Below are 23,685 nucleotides of genomic sequence, written 5' to 3' on the forward strand. Positions count from 1 at the left end.
GCCCCATCAATTTGCCCCCAGCGTAGTCTATGCCGTGGTATGAACCTTCGATGAGTGTTGAGCGTATTCTGCGCCTATTGAGCTTCTTCCTCGGCTTCTTCTTCCTCGGCTTGGTTACTCGTTCGGTGCCGTACCATATCCCCCTCCACATGGTTGTGTAATGGACATCCAATGTGGAAAAGAAAAATGGCGCCGGCCGAGACCAAGGTTGAGAGTGCCGCGTGCTTTGATTGCCCCGGTCGGTCTTTGCCAAGCTTGGTTGATCACCGTGGCCGTTAGCAAGTAGATACCAAGGAGCGTGTCGAAGAAGATTTGTTCTTGTATGTCGATTGACATTCCGTGGCCGCATGCTTGACACGTGGCTTGGTCCGATTGGTGGACGCTTCATGGGCTTTGCTCGATTGGTCCATCGAATGGGTTTTGCTCTATAAATAGAGCGATTACCCCCTCATTTTGGCCATCAAACTTCATTTTCTCAAAAATTTCCTCTCTTAGCTTTTTTTCAAGAAATTTCTCTCTAGTCTTCAAAGCGTTACTCGGCGTAACACTTTCTTCCAAGGTAAAGAAACAAATTTTTCCCAACTTTTTACTTGTTTAAATAATTGTTGTCACCATGTCTTCTCGCGATGCTCAACCCAAGACCTCCTCTGGCCGGAGGGCGAACCGTCGCGTCCTGATGAACAGGAGCCACTGGTTGTCACCCCGATAGGGTTTGGGAGTCCCAAGTCGCCTTCTCCTGAAATTGAGGAGAAATTTTTGGAGGGTTTCGATGATGATGATGATGAAGAGACCCAATCCGACTCAGAGAGGTCGCGTTATTCGTGGCACGGCGAAGCCTGTTCGATCAATCCTGATCGTGTTTGGACGAACAAGTTCGCTAGTTGTTCCGAGCCTGATCTTTTTGAAGACCATTACTCCTTCGGCGGGGGGTATAGAATCGTTATCCCCGGGGGTGATCGGGTGGTCCATTGCCCTCCCGAAGGTCAGATCGGCGTGTACATCGGACATCCGGAGTATGGGCTCCGATTTCCTCTTAATGAACACGTCGCTGCCATAATCAAAGCTATGAACGTCGCTGTGGCACAACTGCATCCGTTGGCCATTAGGACTATTATTGGCTTTGTATGGTTATGTCTTTTTAAAGGGGAGGCCCCAACGGTGAACCTTTTCCGCCGGCTTCACCATCTTCTACCCAGACTACCCTAGGCGGCTCGGGGTGGTACAAATCTGACCGAGCGGGTTACGTCACCGTTTCAAGCCGACATCTTGCAAGGACCGGAAGGGGCGGTGGGTATATGTTGAGGTGCTTGGGAGGACTATCCACCGCCCCGGTCCTTTCGAGCCAGCGTCAACTTGTGGTGTGAGAATCGGGGGGGAGCATGATAGATATGTCTCCGGAATAAGCTTAAGATGGACGCTTGAAGGTCTATCTTAAGGAGGACGAAGAGCGGGCAATGAGGTTTTGAGGTGAGAAGGATGGCACGCCGAAGGGATGGATGCCCCCGACGCGGATCGTTCTTCGGACGAGCCGCTTTACCACGTCGGCCTCATCCGCCCTCGGCCGGGGGTGAGTGGGGTCGGTATGAGGCCCACCTTTGCTTTTTATGCTTCCGTTTTTGAGCCTTGGTTTACTTCTTTTACTCAACTCTTGCTTTGTTTCTTGCGGATCGATTCGGCGGGATCTCCCCGTCTCTATCCTAAAAGGTTGGGACTCGACCGGGCGGGAGAGTTGTTGAGCCGCATCCTAAGGCCGCGCCACGTGATCGCATGACCGGCCCGCACGAGCTTATAGAGCAGGCGATGAAGGCGATGGATGTGGCGGCGGCTCGAGCGGAGATCGGCGGTAACGTCTTGCCGCGCCGAGACCAAAAACAACGTCTACGGCGGCAACGGCGTCAACTCCAGCTCAATCTTCAATCCCCGTAGTCCAAAAGGAGCGGGTGGTCGTCGATGTTGAAGAGGAGGTCACCGTTGTGGAGGGTCCTCCTCCTTCAAATAAGAGGAAGGAAAAGACGCTTCGTTTCTTTATTCGAGGCGAGGAAAGAGAAGGGGTCGGTAGGCCCTCGCCCAAGAAGGCTAGGACCGGTACGGATCTAACCCATGGCTCGGATTTAGCGGGTTCCCTAGGCGTCCCGATGACAAAGCTTTACGATATGTCGATGAATGTTGACATGGATGCTTTGTCGGATTTTTTGTAGATCGGCCGCCGCACACCGTCGTTCTCACCGAACGACAATTGGAGAAGCGACTGTGCGCAGACGGGCGATAGTAATGTCACCGTCGACTCCTCATCCCGGAAGGTTTCCCTCTCGACTACGGCGGAAGGCATAAGGTTGTCCAAGAGGTCAGTGAAGTGGGTCAACTAGCTGGCGCTTATATTATGGAGCAAGAAAAGGTCATGGCTCGAGCCCCTGCGCTTGAACGGCTTAGGCTCGAGCTTGCCGCTACTAAGAAGGAGGCCGAGAAGTCGAAGGAGGACTTCCGGGCCGCCATGAAGGACTTCCTCGCCGAGCGAAAGCTTAGGGAGGACGCTGAGAAGGCGGTCCTAGCCGAGAGAGCCAAGGTTGAGGCTGCGGAGGCCGACGCCGCTAAGGCTGGGGAGGAGAGAGACAAACTTGGGCGGTTATAATTCCATGGTTGAGCGGAGGGAAAGATGGAAGTCCCCGCATCCGGCCGAGGCGAAGGAGCATAAGAACACAAAGGCTATCCTTGCTCGGAGGGAGAAGGACATTGAGACGCCAAGACCGTCATCATCCCGACATGTGTGCCCGATCACGGACCAAGTCAAGATGCTACCAGGGATGCAATTAAAGAGCTCGTTCTGAAGGCTCCTTCCCGTGGCAAGATTTTGACCGCTTGGATGAGAAGGCGGCTGCTTTGCGGAGGCCAAGGCCGCGGATGAGGCGAAGGCGGCGAAGGCCGCTCGGAGGTCTGCGGAGAAGGCGGCCGGATGCTAAGGTGAAGGAGGCCGGAGAGGGAGGCCGAAAGGGCAAAGGCAAGTGAAGGCCAAGCTTTCCTCTGGGCCGCCCACCGTTGGTGATCTTGCTCTGCGGGTGGCGAGCAACAACAAGCATAGGGAGACGGGCGGTCGTCACCAAATTCACCCGGCCCTTCTGACAGCTTCAGCTGTTCGGGGGCCAACTATTGAGCCTTTCCTCCCTGCCATCCTTTTGGCGCTTCAAGTCTTATGTTTGTAACCTTTTGTTGTGCCTTCTCTTTTTTTTTTGATAAACCTTGGTAGGTTGTGTTTAGGCTATCCCTATGGGGACGGCCGTCGACTTTGTTTTGCCTTGTAAACATTTTTCAATAAAGTTTGTTTATTTGCCTCCGGCTTGGCCGAGGCTTTGATCTCATTCTCCATTGAGTTGTCTTCTTACGTTTTTAACATATTGAGCGCTTTTTCGTTTTTACCTTCGGCCGGCCGAGCGATTAGATTGCGTATCTCAACTGTACTTAAACGTTTTTAAACATGTTGTCATGTCGGTCGCTTCCTCCTCCACTCCGGTCTTAGCCGAGGCGGTCAGATTTGCGTTTCCCAACTGCCGTTGTGAACATGTTAGCGTATCGGTCGTTTCCCCGTCACTTCCGGCTTTGGCCGAGGCAATCGAGGTTACGGCTCGACAAATGTCGTATCTATAAACATATTGATCGCTTCCTCTGCCACTCCGGATTGGCGGGCGCGGGGGTTGCGTTCTCAATCGTACTCATACGTTCTTAAGCATGTTGGTCGCTTTCGCGAGTATCAATCGCATTTGTAGTGATCGCCCCGGTGGCGTCTACTAAGCATGTTGGTCGCTTTCGCGAGTATCAATCGCCATTGCGGTGGATCGCCGGCTTTGGCCGTGGCGTCTACCTTGGTACGACTATGGAGGGGACTCTTTATTTTGATGGAAAACTTGGATCACTCTTCATTAGATATAATCACGCGTTGGGGTGCCCACAACGGTCTCGGACACCTCCGCCGCTATATGAAGTATTTTCTAATGTTGTCTGTGTTCTAGTGGCTCATTAGAGGCACTCCCTCCATGTCCGTCAGCCGGTACGTTCCCGGCCTCATTTCTTCAACCACTTTGTAGGGTCCTTCCCAGTTGGCCGTCATTTTACCATGGATGTTTCCTTTGTTTGTTGCGGCCGACTTTCTTAGGACTAGATCTCCTACTCTTAAGTCTCTTTTGTGGACCCTACGGTTGTATGCTCTTCTCATTCGGTTTTGATATACTGCCAAGTTGAGCCGTGCCGTATCTCGACTTTCTTCGACCAGTGTCTAGGAGGCTCTCGTGCCTTCCTCATTTTCGACGGGTCAAAGGTTTGCGTTCTAAATGTCGGCACCGCCGCTTCAATTAGCGGGACGGTCTCGGACCCATGACTAGGTGGAATGGACTGCACCACCATGTTGCTTCTTTTTTTACCGTGGTTCGAAGTGACCACGGGACGCGGTAGTTCATCGCCCATCTTCCCTTTAGATCTTCAACCTTCTTTTTCAACCCGTTCAATATTGTTTTATTAGCTACTTCCGCCGCCCGTTGCTCGAGGGTGGCGACGGAGGAGTATGCGAATTGATACCGAGCTCTTCCGGCCCGGTTCATCACCATGTCACTCCAAAACTCTCGGCCGTGGTCAAATACCATGACTTGGGGTAACCCAAAACGAGTTATGATGTTCTCCCAAATCACCTTTCTTACGGCCGCCGTGGTCTTGGCAGGTACCGCGACAGCCTCGACCCATTTGGTGAAGTAGTCAACGGCGACGATCAGGTACTTCCTTCCTCCGGAGGCCGTTGGAAATGGTCCTAGTAAATCCATCCCCCATTGTGCAAATGGTAGGGGACTAAGTACCGGTTGCAGGTCTCGGGAAGGTGCATGTATTACCGGAGCATGCATCTGACAATTCTTGCACTTCTTGGTCTTTGCTCTGGAATCTTTCAACATGGTAGGCTAGAAGTAGCCGGCTCGGAGAGCTTTGTGGGCTAGCGTTCTCGCCCCCATATGATGTCCACAGATGCCTTCGTGAATCTCTGTCAGTATGAGCTCCGCGTCGGCTGGGCCGACACATTTCAAGAGTGGTCTTATTACGGACCTTCTGTACAATTCTCCTTCAAATACCAAGTACCTTGCGGCGATCCTTCTTATCTTCTGAGAGAGATTGCAGTCCTCCGGTAACTCTTTTGTCAGCTTGTATTTCATTATCGGAGTCATCCACGTCGTCTCGGCTTCGATGTCGCCCACCATGCCGACGGTCTCAGTGATGCTTTTAGCATTCCTGATGTCCACCAGCACGGTTCGGCTGACATTCTTGATGCTTGAACTGGCAAGCTTTGAGAGAGCGTCGGCTCGGTTGTTCTCAGACCTGGGGATGCACTGTATTTGGAAAGATTTCAATTTTGCGGTGTCAGCTTTTACCCTTTCCAGGTACCTTACCATCCCATCGTCTCGAGCCTCATACTCTCCTCTGATTTGATTAGTCACTAGGAGTGAATCTGTCTTCAACACAATGTGTTCCGCCCCGGCAGCTCTAGCTAACTCGACTCCAGTTATCACCGCCTCATATTCGGATTCGTTATTTGAGGCCGAGAAGGTAAACTTCAAGGCGTACTCAAACTCGTCCCCGTTAGTAGGGGTGAGCAAAACCGGTTAACCGAACCGGATTTGAAAACCGGTTCGGTTACCGGTTTTCAAAAACAGGTTTTTTCCCAAACCGAAACCGCCCCGGTTTTAAACCGGTTAACCGGTTTTTTAGCAATTTAAAAACCGGATCCGAAAACCGGTTACCCGGATCCGAATTTATAAACTGGTTTTAACTTTTTTTACCCCAAATTGACGCTTTTCAACCCACCTCTCCATCCTAACTCTTAAATTCCTACGTAAACCTTCGTGCATCCCCATTAATTCAACCAAATCACACATCTTTGTTGATTTTAAGTCGTTTTCTTATTGTTTTTTTTCGGAAAAAAAGTAAACCGGTTTAAAACCGGTGCCCGATTTTGCTTTTTTAGGACCCGAAACCGAACCGGATTTCCCCCAAAAAACCGGTTCGGGCACTGAACCGGAAAAAAAACCGAATTATCGGGTTTCTTAATTCGGTTATCGGTTCGGTTTCGGTTTAAAAATTCGGTTCGGTTTATTTTGCTCAGCCTACCCGTTAGGGCTGGTGATAAGGATGCCGGCTCCTGAGTTGTTCGCCGTGGAGGACCCGTCGGTATACACTTCCCACACACCGGGATGTGATTCTTCTTGATATGTGCACTCAGCCAGGAAGTCTGCAAGTGCTTGCCCTTTTATCGAAGGTCTCGGCTTGTACTGAATGCCAAAGCCGGAGAGCTCCACTGCCCATTTGATAAGTCTGCCGGATTTTTCGAATTTTTCTAACGCTTTCTCCAATGGCTGGTCGGTTAAGACCGTCACGGGATGCGCGTCGAAGTAGGGTTTCAGTTTCCTTGCGGCGACGACGGCAATGAGGGTCGCTTTTCGATTAGCGGGTAATTTCTTTCGGCGGCCAGCAGTGTATGGCTGATAAAGTAAATTGGGTGTTGCTGCTTGTTTTCTTCCCTGACGATTACGGCACTGACCGTGGCCGAGGTAACTGCCAAGTATAGATATAGCGTCTACCCCAGCGTCGGCCTGGACAGGGTCAGAAGTGTTAGAAGGTTGGCTTTCAGCTGCTTGAAAGTCGTGCTCTGTTCCTCCCCCCAGTTGAAGTCTTTATTCCCTTTTAGCACTTTAAAGAACAAAGTGCTCTTGTCGGCCGACCGAGAGATGAAACGGGCGAGAGCCGCCATTCTTCCGGTCAGCATCATAACCTCTTTTCGATTCCTCGGCTCCGGTAGGTCTAGTATTGCTTGGACTTTCTCTGGATTGGCATCAATTCCCCTGGCGCTGACAAGCACGCCGAGGAACTTGCCGGCCCGGACACCGAAGTTGCATTTCATTGGGTTAAGCTTCATCTTATATTTCCTTAGTGAACAAAATGTCTCGCTCAAATCGGCCAAGTGCTCGCTGTCAGACTTGCTTTTTACAATAGCATCGTCGACGTAAGCCTCGATGTTTCGCCCTTTTTTATCTTGAAACACTTTGTCCACCAGCCTTGTGTAAGTTGCGCCAGCGTTCTTCAAACCGAACGGCATCATTTTATACATGTATGTGCCGTTATCGGTGATGAATGCGCACTTAGGCATGTCTTCTTCGGCCATAAACACTTGATGATACCTTGAGAAGGCGTCTAGCAAGCTTAGCATGGTGTAGCCTGCCGTTGCGTCAATTAAACTATCTATTCGAGGCAAGGGATAACAATCTTTAGGGCACGCTTTATTAAGATTGGTAAAATCAACACACATCCTCCACGCCCCTGACGATTTCCTCACCATTACAACATTGGCTAGCCACTCTGGGTAAGTACAAGGCATGATAAAATCCGCCGCTAATAGTTTGTCTACTTCAGCTTTGATGGCCTCATCCTTCTCGGCCGAGGAGTTCCTCATCTTCTGCTTGACAGGGCGAGCGGTGGAGAGTACGTTCAGCTTGTGAACGATCACCTCCCGGCTTACGCCTGGCATCTCGGCGGCTGAGTATGCGAAGACATCTCTGTTCTTCCTCAGCAGGTCTAGGAGATCGGCTCGAATTTTGGCTCCGGCCGACACCGAAACGATTACGGTGCGCCCTGGGTCAATTTCCACTTTCTCGGTCTCGGCTTCTTCGACCATGCCGACGTTGGTGTGCATCGGATCACCCTCCTGCTGTAAGGATGGGCTCTTCCCTTTCTCTGATATTTTCGCCACTTTGAGGGATTGCATGTTGCACCCCCTGGCGGATACTTGGACATTGACTATTTCGTCTCTTTCATCCTTTGAGACGAGCTTTTACGCTTCCCCCCGGTCCGAGACATACACCAATGTCAGGGTCCGGATGGACATCACTGCATCGGCCTCGCTCAAAGTGACTCGGCCTATGAGAACATTGTAGGCAGACGAACCATCAATGACCACGAATTCAGATAAAACATTCTTGGCCGCATCGGCTTGGCCAAACATAACCGGCATCGATTGACCCCGGGGTACCAGCCGCCCGGAGAAGTCAGTATAGAGGGTTGGTGCAGGGGCTCAGGTCTTCAATCTTCAGACCGAGATTGAGAAAGCACTCCCTGAACATGATGTTTGTGTAGGCGCCTGTGTCAATCAGGCACCTTTTGACCAAGTGGTTGGCTATGTCTAGGTGGACTACAAGCGGGTCGGCCGTGCGGAGAGCGACGACTCCCTCGTAGTCCTTCTTCCCAATGGTTATATCGGGGATTGTGGAAGCGGGGATCGCTGTTTTGGGCACAAAGTTGATGGCTTGGTATAGCTCATTCAGGTGCCGTTTGTGCCCATTAGCTGACCCACCGTTCTCGTTCCCCCCGATGACAACCTGGATCACTCCCATTCGCCGGAATATCGATTTTCTATTCGCCCCGTCGGAGCTTGTTTCGGGCCTCCACTACATACTTGCTGAGGGCCCCCTTTCGGATTAGCTCCTCGATGGCGTTCCTCAGATGCCGACAGTTGTCGGTCTTATGGCCGGCTTGGCCGTGGTAATCGCAAAACTGGCTAAGGTCGCCGTCCCCCCTCGCCTTGGGTGGCCTTGCCCATTTCTGCCCTTCATTCTTGCTTAGGGCAAAGACCTCGGCCGGTGATTTGACCGGGGGTGAGACTAACATGCCGCTTCGGGTGTATGGTCCCGAACTCTCCCGGCGCCCGCCGAGTTCTGTTTCCTATTAAATCTCTCAGGCCGTGACCTATTCACGTCACGGCGACCTTCATCAACGTTGTCCCGGCGGCTCTTCCTCTCTGGGTGCCCAGATTCACTGTGGCCTACCCAGGTCTTGTGATAGTCCTCCACCTTTATGGCTCGGTCGGCCATCTTTCTGGCGGTGTCTAGGTTGAGGTCCTCGCACTTGATCAGCTCGTTTTTGAACTCGCTTTTTGGGAGGCCTTTCATCAGTGCGAAGGCCGCCAGTTCGGTGTTCAGCTCACGGATCTGCTTAACTTTTGCGTCGAACCTCTTCACGTAGCGCCGGAGGGACTCGTCCTCCCCCTGTCGGATAGTGAGGAGATCTGATGTCTCCACGGCCCTTCTTTTGTTGCAAGCGTACTGGGCTATGAAATTGCCTCTCAGGTCGGCATAGCAGTATACCGAGCCATTAGGTAGGCCCTTGTACCAACTCTGGGCCATCCCATGAAGGGTTGTTGGGAAGACTCGGCACCACACCTCATCGGGCTGCTCCCATACCGACATGTACGACTCGAAAGCCTCGGCATGGTCGGTTGGGTCGCTATCCCCTTTGTATGATAGGGGCGGCAGCTTCAGTTTAGTCGGCACAGAGACTTCGAGGACATATGCACCGAGGGGTGTCGACCACGTGTCGAATGACACGCGGCGATCGGCTCCTCGCAACCTTAGTCCGGCTTCTCCCGTCTCGGGAAGGGCTTCTTGTTGTCCGACTTTGGAGAGTCGGACTTCTTTCTTCATTTCTTCGGGCGGGCCTCGTTGTTGCCGCGGCGACGCCCTCCCGCGAGTGGGGAAGGACTTTGGTCTCGCCACCGGCACCACGGGCTCCGCCGGCGTCCTAGCATGCCCAGCTCCTTGTATTACTCCGGCCAAGTTGTTCGGAGTCACTTTATGGGCCCTGGTCACCTGTGGAGACGCTGCCGCCCCTGTCGTCGTGACAGGGGTAACCGACGTACCACCCATCAGGTCCAGGAATAGTTTCAATTTGGCCGCATCGACCACATGTCCCATGACAGTGACTTGGCCGGTCGGCAGCGGCGTTTCTGGCTCTCTTGGCATCCCGTACTTCACCGGCTCAATGACTCGGCTGGTGGGGGACTGCCCGATCTCAGAATTAGGGAACGCGTCATCCTGGTAGAATGCAGTTTCGTCACTCACAATTATTTCTTGTTGCTTTGACATCTTCTTAGCTTGCTGAGTAGGTTTTGTTTTGTTTTTTTTTTGTAAGGGAGGTGACTAGCTTTTAGTATCTATTCCCCACAGACGGCGCCAATTGTTCCGGGTGTAATTCCGGAGCAGGATTTGTGACCACGTAAGCTTGTAGAATGACGTCTTTGCTTGTCTCTTCCTTTCGCTCTCTCCTGTAAAGATGAACAAACTGAGGGCTCGGCTTGGTACCGAGCGTACTCACTCCGACGCTCAAGTCAGTAAACTTAAAGAGATAAGTTGTGTGTTAACTTGGCAAAGTATATTGTAGAGAGATAAGGGAGTTTATACCAGATTTTCGGTTAGTTTTTGGGATCCTTTTCTCAATGAGAGAAGTGGAGTATTTATAGACTTTCACCTTTTGTCACGTAGTGGCCAAGTGGCTAGCAGGTGGAAAGACTGTTCTACCCTCGGGCGAGGGACCCATGGCAGGCCGGCTGACCTGGTTGACTCCATGCCGAGGGGACTGGATGCGAGTACGCGGATATGCCTCTCGGCCGGCTAGATGCCGAGATCGAGACCCAGTGACAGCCGACAGTCGCGCCTTAAGGGTCATTTGTCTAATACGTTGACTTGCTGTCTTTTGGCTTTGACCTTGCTCAATATGTTGACTCGGTCAGCGGGTGCAGAATATGCCCCATCAATAACTATTAATTTTTTTTTTTAATAATATTAGTGACTTATAGTATCTTTTATATTCCATTGAAAACAAACTTATCTTTTGATCCAGTGGGTTAGATGAGGTTTCAACCTAATTTAACGGGTTACTTCGGCCAATTGGTCCCAACCTCCCAAAAGATCGTTTGAAAACGATCATTTCATTTTATATTTCTCGATTTTTATTCAGCCTCTCGATTACCATGTTAAGTAGGAATTCATGTTTAGTTAACAAGAGGACAATTCATACTCCAACGAGTACTCGGACATTAAACCTAATGTCTCATATATCTTAAATTCACCGTTTAGAATCTCCTAATTTCAAATGTAATTTATAATTCAAATCCAAATTCTTAAATATAACTATATACAAAATATAACCATGTTTTTTGATAAATTTTTTATAATAATATTTTAATTGCATACCCGTGCAAATGTGCATGGGTTTAAGACTAGTAAAAGTAACAAACTAAATGCCTTCTTCATTTTTGCTATAAATGAGGGGTAAGGCTATACAATACGGAGTAATTTTTTTAGTGTAAACTGTAAAGGGAGGCACGGGATAATTATGATTTTCGCGAGGTTAAAACTCAGGTTATGAGTATTACTTTTTATGACTTATAATAAAAATACATAAGAGTATTTATGTAAATTTACTCTTATGTATATTATTAACTTAATCAAGAGAAGATGATTCAAACTCCTTACCTATTATCATAATAATTCCATTGTCGGTCAGGTGTGATGTCTATAAATTGGAAATTTGAATTTTAGCCATTAAGATTGGAAAGTTCAATATGAATAAGGTACAATGGGCGTTTGGATCTCTCCGGTGCTAGAAATAACTGAAGGGTCCAGTACCATAGTGAGATAAGGACACGTGGCTTAGTTAAAAATCAAGGGTTGTGATTGCTTTACAATTACAACTAGTTTTCATGCTCGTGCGTTGCACGGATACTAAAATAAGTTGCAACTATAATGTCTTGCATTACTTATTTTGAGTTTTATTAACAAATGAGGTAAAATAGAGAGATAATAAAAATATTAATAGTGAGATATATTTACCTCTCAAATACAAACCAAAATCCCATAAACATAGGATAAATTTGAAACAAACTTATCATATTCCAATTTCCATATTTTCATCCTTTTTTTCTCCCTCCATCTTATTCCTTCTCTTTTCCTTTATATTTTTATTTTTGCAAACAAAGTGTAAGTAAGTTACATGACTTTAAATAAATCAATATTAATCAATTCAATATATAAATTATAGTCATCAAAACCCTCTTTTGTCATTCCTCATTTCTCTCATTTTCTTCCTTACTCGTTTTTCCCTTTCCAATATTGTTTTTCCCCTCGTTATATAAAATGTACAAAGTAATGCGTTTATATACACGATACTTCAGATGCATTATTTATCCTATATTTATCATATGTTTACGTTTTTCATTTCCTCATAGTACTTCCTTTTTACCTTTTCAAATATTGCTCACCATATCAACTATTTTCCCACGTGCATTCACCCTTCCTAGTTCCCACCAAACTAAACAACCTAAACCCATCGTATCAAACCCCATCCATATCCGTGTATAATTTCCCCTATCGATATTTGCTTATATTATCTAAATTGCACTCTAAACCGTCAGGGATTAACCCACCTCTCAAGAGACTTACCCCCTCTCCAGAAGCCTAACATACCCTTGTTCCTACCCCTAAAAAAAACACACCAATTACTCTATGAGATTCATGTCCTGCCCATAATGAATAAGACAATATTGATCTTAAATTAAAGTTGTGAAATTATAATCATTAATACTCTCTTTTGTCATTTCTTATTTGTCTATTTTTTTTCTTACTCCATTTTCTCTCTCCAATATTATTGTATTTTTTACTGTTATATAAAACATACTCCCTCCTATCCACTCTTTTCTTCCATATTTCCTAAAACGGATTATTCAGGTTTTAATCCCCTTTCCTTTTTGAGAAAGTTTTTATTAATATTATACTCTTACCTCTTTCCACTCATCAAACTCCACTATATACTTTATTAATATTTAATTCTAATTATTCCTACCTCTCTCCAATAACCAAACCCCACCCATCTCCTTTATTAATATTTAATCATAATTATTCATACCTCTCTTCAATTACCAAACCCCACTCATATATTTATCAATATTATACTCCCACCCTTAATCTCCGTGCCCACTTCATAGGGGAAAAAAAGGATGGATAGGAGGGAGTACATATTATATACTTATATATGGTTTCGTTTATATATCTAATACTTCAGAGAAACTTACCCCTTCAAATAATATAATATGTGGTTTTCTCCTTTTCTCATAGTACGACCTTCAAATAAAATATACCTATTTACATGTTCTAATATTACCTCACCAAATCAGTTTTTCACGTGCATTTACCCTTCCTACCCTTCCTACCCAACCTAACCTTTTCTACCTAAGCCCATCTCTATTAACGAAGAATTCGCCATATCGATATCTGCTTATGTTCCTAAATTACAGTCTTACACGTTAGAGATTAACCCTGCTCCTCGAGAAACTCACCTCTCCCCAAAAACCCGCCATACCCCTACCCCTACCTCTTAAAAAAATACACATGCACAGTGAAGCCATCTCTCGCCCTATAATATTTAATTGATTGATATTGATCTTAGATTAAACTCCAGAAATTATAATCATTAAAACTCTCTTTTGTCATTTTCTATTTGTCTCATTTAGTTAAAGCCTAAAGAAAGAAAGAATATTAGTTATTGTGTGCAACTGTATAGTGTAAAAGATAAAAAAAAAGTGATCATTTTATGATAGACAGTGATAGCTATATGTCAAATGAGATAATTTTATAATATATTAGAAGTGGTAAATTTATAATAATGAAAAGTGGTTAATTTTTGGAAAATGCAATGGCGACACCGGGTGGTACTCAAATTGAGCGACACCCGCGATATTATTGTAATTTCCTTGGGTATTTTGCTTTCCCTCCATAAAAATTCGAAATTCAAATTAATGATTGTTAAAGGGTAATTTAGGAAACTAACATTAGTTAATTAATTATAAAAATAATGATAATAATAAATTATCTATAAAAAAAACAAATTGATAGATTGTGTACGGTGGTTTGATGGAATCTAAACGTGATATTCAATCACAAATCCGGTAAATTTTTGGATATTAGTTGCAATCTTTGACAAAAAGTCAGTACTTGAGATATTAATGATTCAAATGTACCCCATAATCATCTTGCTTTCATGGTATCTTAGTCTTACGATCATACATACATCTTCATGATCATTTTATGTTTGTTCTTCCATGTGAATGAACACAAAAAATTTAATGAACAAATATTTCATCTTTCGTTTGTACAATTGAACATACTTTAACAATTATGAATCCGGTGGAGAAAATTTTTGTAAGGTATCTGTCATTTCACTTTTGACAATAAAATTCTCTCCTTATTTTTGTTAATTTGTTTTTTTAGTTTGTTAATTGGTAAATGTATGCTTTGATGAAGATAGAGATGTGTTGTTATGATACGGATTGTGAATTACGGTTTTATCCTTATGATATTGGTGCAAAAACGAAATTTAATTTTTAATTTTTTATTACTTTGTATTTTTTTATTAGGGTATTAATGAGTTTTGGTAACACCCGGTGTCGCCCTAACACTTCCCTTAATTTTTAACATGAAGTAATTTTTTTTTATAAAATGGATCTTAATTGAAAAAATTATAAATAATACACCCTTAAACGTTAGAGATTAACCCTACCCCTCGAGAAACTCACCCCCTCCTCAAAAACCCGTCATACCCCTACCCCTACCTCTCAAAAAAATACACATTCACATTGAAGCCATCTCTGGCCCGATAAGATTCATGTCCTACCCATAATGAATAAGACAATTTTAAATAGGTTTATATTTAATTGATTGATATTGAGCTTAGATTAAACTTCAGAAATTATAATTATTAAAACTCTCTTTTATCATTTCCTATTTGTCTCATTTAGTTAAAGCCTAACGGAAGAGAGAATAGTAGTTATTGTGTCTAACTGCATGGTGCAAAAGATAAAACAAAAAAAGCGATCATTTAATGATAGACAGTGGTAGCTATATGTTAAAATAAGATAATTTTATAATATTTTAGAAGCGCGAAAATGGTGATTAGCCCCCAAAACTTTAACCAATTGTGAGATTATGGCCATAACTTACAAATGCAGTAATTAGGCCCCATAACTTTGATAAAAAGTGAAATTCAACCCAACTTTTTATTTTCAACCAAAATTGCACCAAAAAATTCAATTTCATTCATCAATGCAATTTATAAGTATACAATAAAATTTACCAAAAATTTAAAATTGTGTACGTAATTTATTACACATTGTTGGAAACAAATATTTGAATGAATTAAATAAAATTGAAAACTTGTAAACGTATCTCATATATATATGTGAATTATAATAAAATAAGTAAAAAAATATTAAAAATATTCTAAAAATTATGTTAATAAATTAAATAATACTTTTAAAATGTTAATAATTATTTAGTGTACAATGAACTTGTTTATAAAATGATTTAATTATATGATTTAAGTTGAAAAGAGAAATTGAGTTAGATTTCACTTTTTGACAAAGTTATGAGGCCTAATTACTACATTTGTAAGTTGTGGGGCTTAATCTCACAATTTGCTAAAGTTATGGGGGCTAATTACTACTTTCGCGATTTTAGAAGTGGTAAATTTATAATTATGAAAAGTGGTTAATTTTTAACATAAAGTAGTATTTTTTTTTTTATAAAATGGGTTTTAATTGAAAAGTTTGTAAATAATTAATTTATATAAGTGGATATTTTTCTAATTTTAATAGGAAAAAAATTAATTATTTCCTAATTTTAATAGGAAACATAAGTCTTTAATAATAATAAGTGTATAATTTTTTAATTGTAATAGGAAAACATCAAAAAAAGCCTGAAATAGATATATATATTGATTGATTGATTGATTGATTGATTAAAAGCTCACTTTGCTTTAGAGCATTAGCAATAGTAGTTCTTATTCTTGAGATCTCAACAAGAACTTTATTTAAATAGTTGATCTACTAAATCATAAAGTTGGTTCTTAATTTTAAGAATTGAGTTCTAAAATAAGAACTAGGTTGATAAGCATATGGAAATGTGATGACCAATGACAATGCATAGAAAATGTGAAGTGTCTTAAAACTTTGTCTATTTCCAAGGGTAAAAAAAGTTCCTATATTGTGAATAAAAGTTCTTAAATATAGGAAATAGACAAATATGATATGGCATGAGAAGAACTTATATAGAACATTCACAATTTACAATGATTCATAAATCTGAACCCAAAAAAAATGCTTCATAAATTATAATCAATGGGTGAAATCAACATTCAAGTATTTTTTACAATAATTCTATCTTCCTCATCAAACTAGCTTTGAACAACAATGGTGACCCAAGAACAAGTAGCATCACCACATCATGCCACCATTACAAGTTTACAACCATCCCCGATGTCCACGGCAACCCATCGGACCGTCATCCTCACGGGACCAATTTCTCATCGTCAAAGTTGCTGTTACCGTTGCCCTTTTAGCATCACCACCGCCTCAACCTTTATGGTCGTTTGTTCTATAATCGCCGGCAGGAATATCTAAACTTGCTGGTATAATAATTTTTACTCGTAGTAAATAAGAGTGCTGGCGGTGCAAAGTTCATTCGCCGTCAAATTTAGGACGAATTTTTTATAATCAAACTAAAAAAATTTGGTGGGAGTGGAGATGGTTTAGCGAGAAATCAGAAACAAATTGTAGCCGTCCATTTTTCTATTGTACATGCATCGCCGGATTCGTCACCACCGAATCAGAAGCCTAGCCTTGTCGGAGGCGCCTTGAATTTCCACCTTATTTGGTTTCCTTGAAAGTTAAACTTGAAGAAATAATAGGGAGGAAATAATGGTGTGATACTTTTTCTCTTGATTGATGACTGATGAGCACAAGACTGGAGAGAGAAATAAAAGGAAGAAATAGAATAAATGATCTTGGCCGTTGCTTTGTTTTCCTGTCCAATTGGCTCCAGATTAAATGGGTACTGGACTGCGTAATTAGTGTGCGAAAATTGGGGCCAAACATGCGGTGCATAACTGTTATTGTTATAACGGAGGCGTCCCGTTACCCAAATAGTTAATTGATAAAGAGATAAGAACAATAAATAACGAATGTAAAAGTTGACACAATGATTTACGTGGTTCACCACTAAAAATAACTGCTACGCTCCACCTCAAGCGAGAGATCAAATTTCACTTTGTGGAGAAAATAAGTACAACGATGAACCTAGACACACGCGCTCATATGAGCCAAAAGTATACCCTATTCTACCAACAAATATAGTAGTCTCAAAGGAACAAAAGAGACTACCCCAATAAGACGAAGGATAAATAATCTTGAGGCCTACCAAGATCTGAACAAACTCCTTCGATCTTCAAAGACAGATGACCAATAATAGAGCCGGAACAAACCGAGTTTTCTTCTTCGGAAGGAACCTCAAAATCGACCTCTTTATTATCTTCTCAAATCTCTCTCTTATTTAACCTAGAATAATACTTGGGTCTTTATATATTTATTCCACCCAAGATAAAATATCTAGCCTAATAAGAAATTAAAAGGAATAAGAAATTAATAATTAATTTCTTAAACCGACTAACAAAACGCACGACTAACCAAAAACACCAAGGTCTCAAATAAATAGGAAAGTGGCGGGTCCCACAGTTTTCCTAGGCCAAAGATGTAGAAATCGTCACACTTTAACCACGGTCAAAGTCTTAGAATCTTTACAGCAATATTATGCGCGCGACAGAATGAACTACGGACCTTGTTTCTTCTCTTTGCCTTCTTAGTCCGTATTCGACACAAATTCAAGGCACAAATTCCTAACAAATCTCCACCTTGACTTGAATTATCCAAAAACGAACCAAACCCAAATCAGCTTCAATAGAGTTGATCTTCAAGTCACTATCTGTCCCGATAGTCTCCAATTTGACTTGAACACAACTCACAAAATGGACAAATGAACCAAGTGTGCAACAAACGTGACCAATATACGAAGTACCCAATGTTGTAAGCTGAAAACTACCAATTGTACTAAGTACCCAATATATCTTCATATACCAATAGGAAGGCCAAACGTAGCAAACTTCGAAGAGGGCAAAAGCTACCAAACGCCAACACAAATATATGCGATACCAAATGTCACTATGATGGAACGGTGTACCAAAATAACACACACAAGACTCCAAACAAAATATCCTCCAAACTACATGGCTAAATGTACCGTCGTACCAAGCTCTTCCAAAAAGAACACAAATGCCACGAACAAAACAAAAGTCTCACTTGAGTATACTAGGTGTCATGACCACCACAAAAATTGCCTACACCAAGGCAACAAAACTCAAGTCGAAACCAAACAAAAGCAAACATTCTAAGTGAGCACAAATTACCTCCATCAAAGGTACAAATTGTTAGACAAGATACTCCAACCCAAAAGCTCCAAAGAATAAACTCCCGTCGAAGTTTCAAATGACCCCTTCCGAGGTCCCAAACGGCTCTCTTTCAAGAGCCACAAACAGCTCCACCTGGAGCCCCAAACCGCCTCACCTCTTGGGGCGCAGACCGCCTCATTGAGGCGTAGAGACAAAAGTAGATAGCTTGTCTTGAGAACCATGTAGCTTGACCTGTACCGGAATAGACTCCACCTTACTGTCAACACTACCATTCTCACTAAAGCTATCCAAAACCGAATTATCAAGAATATCACCAAATGACCCAAACTGGACGTGCTTCAAAGTATCGTTCACATATCCAAATTGCATATGCCCCAACTTAGACTCGAGAGAGACAGAAGAACGACTACCTGATGCTCCAACAGTCAACACAGTGCCTTAAAGGACATAAACAGTTCCTTCCTTAACACCCCTCAAAGTAACAGAAGAACCCTTACCAACGCACAACGATCCACCATCACCTTGAAAACTGTAGCCCTGATCAACTAACATCCCAAGTGATACAAGATTTCTCTTCAAACGTGGAACATGCCTAGCACCTTCTAGGAAGATAACAACACCATCACATGTCCTAACCCGAATAGTACCAACTCCAAGCACCTCACAAATAAACCCATCACCCATGACAACATTGACCCCATGTGAAGCTTCATAAGAAGTAAACCATTCCCTAAAAGGACATATATGATAAACGCATCACGGGACCAAAATCCAACTATCCGAAGAACGTGGAACAACATCAACAACGAGAGCATAATCTTCCTCAGAATCGTATTTAGCAATCTTTTGTGCAACAGTAGAAACACCAGCTTCCTTCAACTTAGGACACTGATTTTTCCAATGACCGGGTTCCTTGCAGTAATTGCAGACATTCTTACGAGGATCCTTAGACTTGGCTTTACCCTTACTAGAACCCTTCGAATTAACAACAAGCCCTACAGGACTACTGTCTACAACACCACCTGACGCTACTCGGCGCAAATCCCTAGTGTGAAGCACTGACCTCACTTCCTCTAGGGTAAAAGAATCTTTACCAACAACAAAAGACTCCACAAAAGTCTCAAACGAATTTGGCAAAGAAACTAACAAAATTAAGGCGGCATCCTCATCATCTACCTTAACATCTAAATTACGAAGATCAAGTAAAATAAAGTTAAGACGGTCTAGATGGTCCTTTAGAGACGTACCTTCTTGCATACGAAGACCAAACAAACGCTGCTTAAGAAGCAACTTGTTGGTTAGAGTCTTTGTCATATACAAAGATTCCAACTTCAACCACAAACCTATAGCAGTTTCCTAATCGGCAACCTCAACCATAACATCATCAGATAAACATAACAAAATTAAATAATGAGCCTTCTCCTCCAAGACTACCTCTGCATCTGTCTTTGCTTTCTTTTCTGCATCAGACGAACTACCTACTAACTTTGCCTTTGAGATAACAGACCAGACGCCTTGCTGTCTAAGCAAAGCTCTCATCTTTAACTGCCATAGCCCAAAACTATTTCTCCCAGTGAACTTTTCAACATTCAAAACATTCGTAGACGACATCTTTTCACCTGAAAATCAATAAACCCAAATAACGCCTAAAACACAACTAACGCGGAAGCAGATCCCAAATCAGAACCTTAGCTCTGGTGCCAATTGTTGTAACGGAGGCGTCCCGTTACCCAAATAGTTAATTGATAAGGCGATAAGAACAATAAATAACGAATGTAAAAAGTTGACACAAAGATTTACGTGGTTCACCAGTAAAAATAACTGGCTACGTCCACCCTGCGAGGAGATCAAATTTCACTTTGTGGAGAAAATAGTACAACAGTAGACCGGTACACACGCGCTCAATATGAGCCAAAAGTATACCCTATTCTACCAACAAATATAGTAGTCTCAAAGGAACAAAAGAGACTACCCCAATAAGACAAAGGACAAATAATCTTGAGGTCTACCAAGATCTGAACAAACTCCTTCGATCTTCAAAGACAGACGAACACCAATAATTGAGCCCCGGAACAAACTGAGTTTTCTTCTTCAGAAGGAACCTCACAAATCGACCCTCTTTATTGTGCTCTCAAATCTCTCTCTTATTTAACCTAAAATAATATTTGGGTCTTTATATATTTATTCCACCCAAGATAAAATATCTAGCCTAATAAGAAATTAAAAGGAATAAGAAATTGGCGGGTCCCACCGACTAACAAAACGCACGACTAACCAAAAACACCGAGGTCTCAAATAAATAGGAAAGTGGCGGGTCCCACAGTTTTCCTACTTTAACGGTCAAAGTCTTAGAATCCTTACAGCAATATTACGCGCGCAACAGAATGAACTATGGACCTTGTTTCTTCTCTTTGCCTTCTTAGTCCGTATTCGACACAAATTCAAGGCACAAATTCCTAACAGGTATCGAGGAACGAGGTTGCCGTCAAATGGGCAAATGGTAAGCATGATCTCAAGAATAACAAAAGTAGTGAATTAGCGTTAACTATCATGATTAAGGGTGCTACGTACCAAACTTTTTTTTAAAAGAAGAGATCTACTATCAACTAGTTTTAAACCCGTATAAAAAATGCACGGGCCATATTGTCGTAGTAGCAGGCACTATCATTGGATATATGAGTTAAATAGTTTAGAATTTAAAATGTGTACTCACTATGCTAAATATTTTATTTATGATATACATTACTTTTTATGAACCTATGGTGGTGAAAGTAATTGACGTAGGCTCACATATAATGAAAAAAATATTACCATTTACATTTAAATTCCATTATAATATGTTTATTAAAGTGTCTATTGGGTCGGTCTAATATTTTTTAACTATTAATTATCAGCCTAAGTGTGATCTCGTTTATTAAAATTATTCGATCACTATTAATTATAAAACCCTTACAATAGTATTAAACACTACATAAATACGAATTTTAGTTAAGTAATTTATAATTTGACGCTATTAGTCTATTACTCCCTCCGTACCATACAAATGGTAACGTGGTAAAAAAAATGGGATTTTTAAGAAAAGAGGGTAAAAGTAGGGATAAAGAGGGAAGAGAATAAGTGGGGTATGTAATTGTAGGTTTAATTGTGAGTTGATAGGTGGGTATGTAATGATATTTTGTGTAAATATCAAATGGGTATAAGGATAATTTGGTAATATTGTGGGCCAAATAAGGAATGTTACCATTGGTGTGGTACGACCGTATTAGGTAAGTGCTACCATTGGTCTGGTACGGAGGGAGTAATATCCTTCCCGTTCGACTTTCGTTGGCTTTTGTGTTAAAACTAAAGGTAAATAATTGACCGAAACGAAGGCAGTATGAAATAATTTAATTAGGATTATCATTAAACTACTACTATAGATATAACTATGTTACAACCGTTTACGATAGATGTATATATAAGAACATATCAACTTGTTAACGCAAATAAAATACTCTGTATTAAGTTATCCTTAAATGGCTCAAATACGATACATCGTTTATGATAAATGTATATGGGAACATATCAACTTTGTTAACGCAAATAAAATACTCCGTATTAAGTTATCCTCAAATAGCTCAAATACAATACATCATTTATGGTAAATCTATATGAGAACATATCAACTTTGTTAACGCAAATAAAATACTTTGTATTAAGTTATCCTAAAATAGCTCATATACGATCCAAGAAAAGAGTAGGATGATACTCCGTATTATAGAAGCAGATACAATTGTGATCATAACCAAATCATATACTCCTAGTACTTAGAAAGAGATACATACGGCGTACTACTATATTTTTGCAAACATAATTAATTAACCTAGCTACTTCTATATTTCACCTAACCATCACTCTCATGCTATCTCTCTTATTTTTTTTTTTTTTTTTTTACCTTCTTTCACTGATTTAAATTTTTAGCCTGTCAATTAATTCATCTTATATATTCAAAATAATTATCAAAATCGTTAGCCAAAAATATTCGATCAAGTGAATCTGAAAATTTGTTGATATGAAGTTGAATATTTTCATATTTGATTAAGTGTTCGACGTGATAATATTAAATTTTTTTCTTCAGTTTGATCGACTCATCAATCCGGTAAGTACATGCATGTTGTTGATGTCAATTTATAAGATTTTCTAGGATTAATGATAATTTTAGTGTGTTTGTGACTTCTTAGTTTTAATTTGTTTTTGCTAATTAAAGTCCTCTAATATTTTTTTAAAAAAATTTACTTTAAATGTTTTTGCTTTGTTAATTTTCTAATGAGAGATATTTTTTTCCGTTTTCTGCAATAGTTAGTCCAATTAAATTGTATTCAACATATTTCAAATATTATACTTTGTTAATGTTCTCAAGATTTTCACGTTTGTACATAAAGTGAATGATTGATTGATAATATCATCTGATCCTTGAAATTTTTCTTTGAATCAATTTTTTTTGGCTGCAATTTTATTTCATTTTTTTTCTTTCATTTGATGTATAATGTATGGTTTTTAATGTAAGTATAATATAAAGAGGAATAATAATGAAGAGAGGAGAAGTGTAGTAGGAAGAGTCTTAATAATTCTATAGACATCATGGAGGACCCCACACCAGAAAAAAAAAACCAACAACCAATAGGAATCCTTTAAAAAACCCATCTTTTATACTATGTAGATGTTTACGTTTGTACATAAAGTGAATGATTGATTGATAATATCATCTGATCCTTGAAATTTTTCTTTGAATCAATTTTTTTTTGCTGCAATTTTATTTCGTTTTTTTCTTTTTCGAAAATCATTTGATGTATAATGTATGGTTTTTAATGTAAGTATAATATAAAGAGAAATAATAATGAAGAGAGGAGAAGTGTAGTAGGAAGAGTCTTAATAATTCTATAGACATCATGGAGGACCTCACATCTGAAAAAAAAAAAACCAACAACCAATAGGAATCCTTTAAAACCCCATCTTTTATACTATGTGATTCCTATAAAGGAAAATAATAAATACAACCTAATAAGTTGTATTTAAAGAACTAAAAAAGAAAATAAATACTTAATACATGCATTAATTGCATTGATTCATGTGTAATTTATTCCCTAATTTCTAAATTAATATCAAAGTTGGAAGGGTATTAAATGCTTACTAGTATGACACCCGTGAAAATTCACGGGGTTGTTTTAAAGTTTTAGAAACTAAATCTGTTTATTAAATTTAGAAAATGAATGTTACACGATATATCTGATTATCATAATCATAAAATATATACTTAATACGTTTATATATATGGTTTTGCCGCTCCATCCCTGCTTGACATCCTATATTTATCTTTTAATGTTTATTTTGTATGAAATAGAATTTGTACGATGTTAAGTGGTCTAATTTATACGTTTTATCATTTACGATACATAATTTAAATTGTGATTAAGAAAATTTTATCAACCCGATAATGAGAAATATTCACTGCTCCTGTAGTTATTAATGTTACACTACAAAAAAAATGTTTCGATGCGACGG

Source organism: Silene latifolia, chromosome Y, assembly GCF_048544455.1.
Source record: "Silene latifolia isolate original U9 population chromosome Y, ASM4854445v1, whole genome shotgun sequence".
Taxonomy (NCBI): Eukaryota; Viridiplantae; Streptophyta; class Magnoliopsida; order Caryophyllales; family Caryophyllaceae; genus Silene; species Silene latifolia.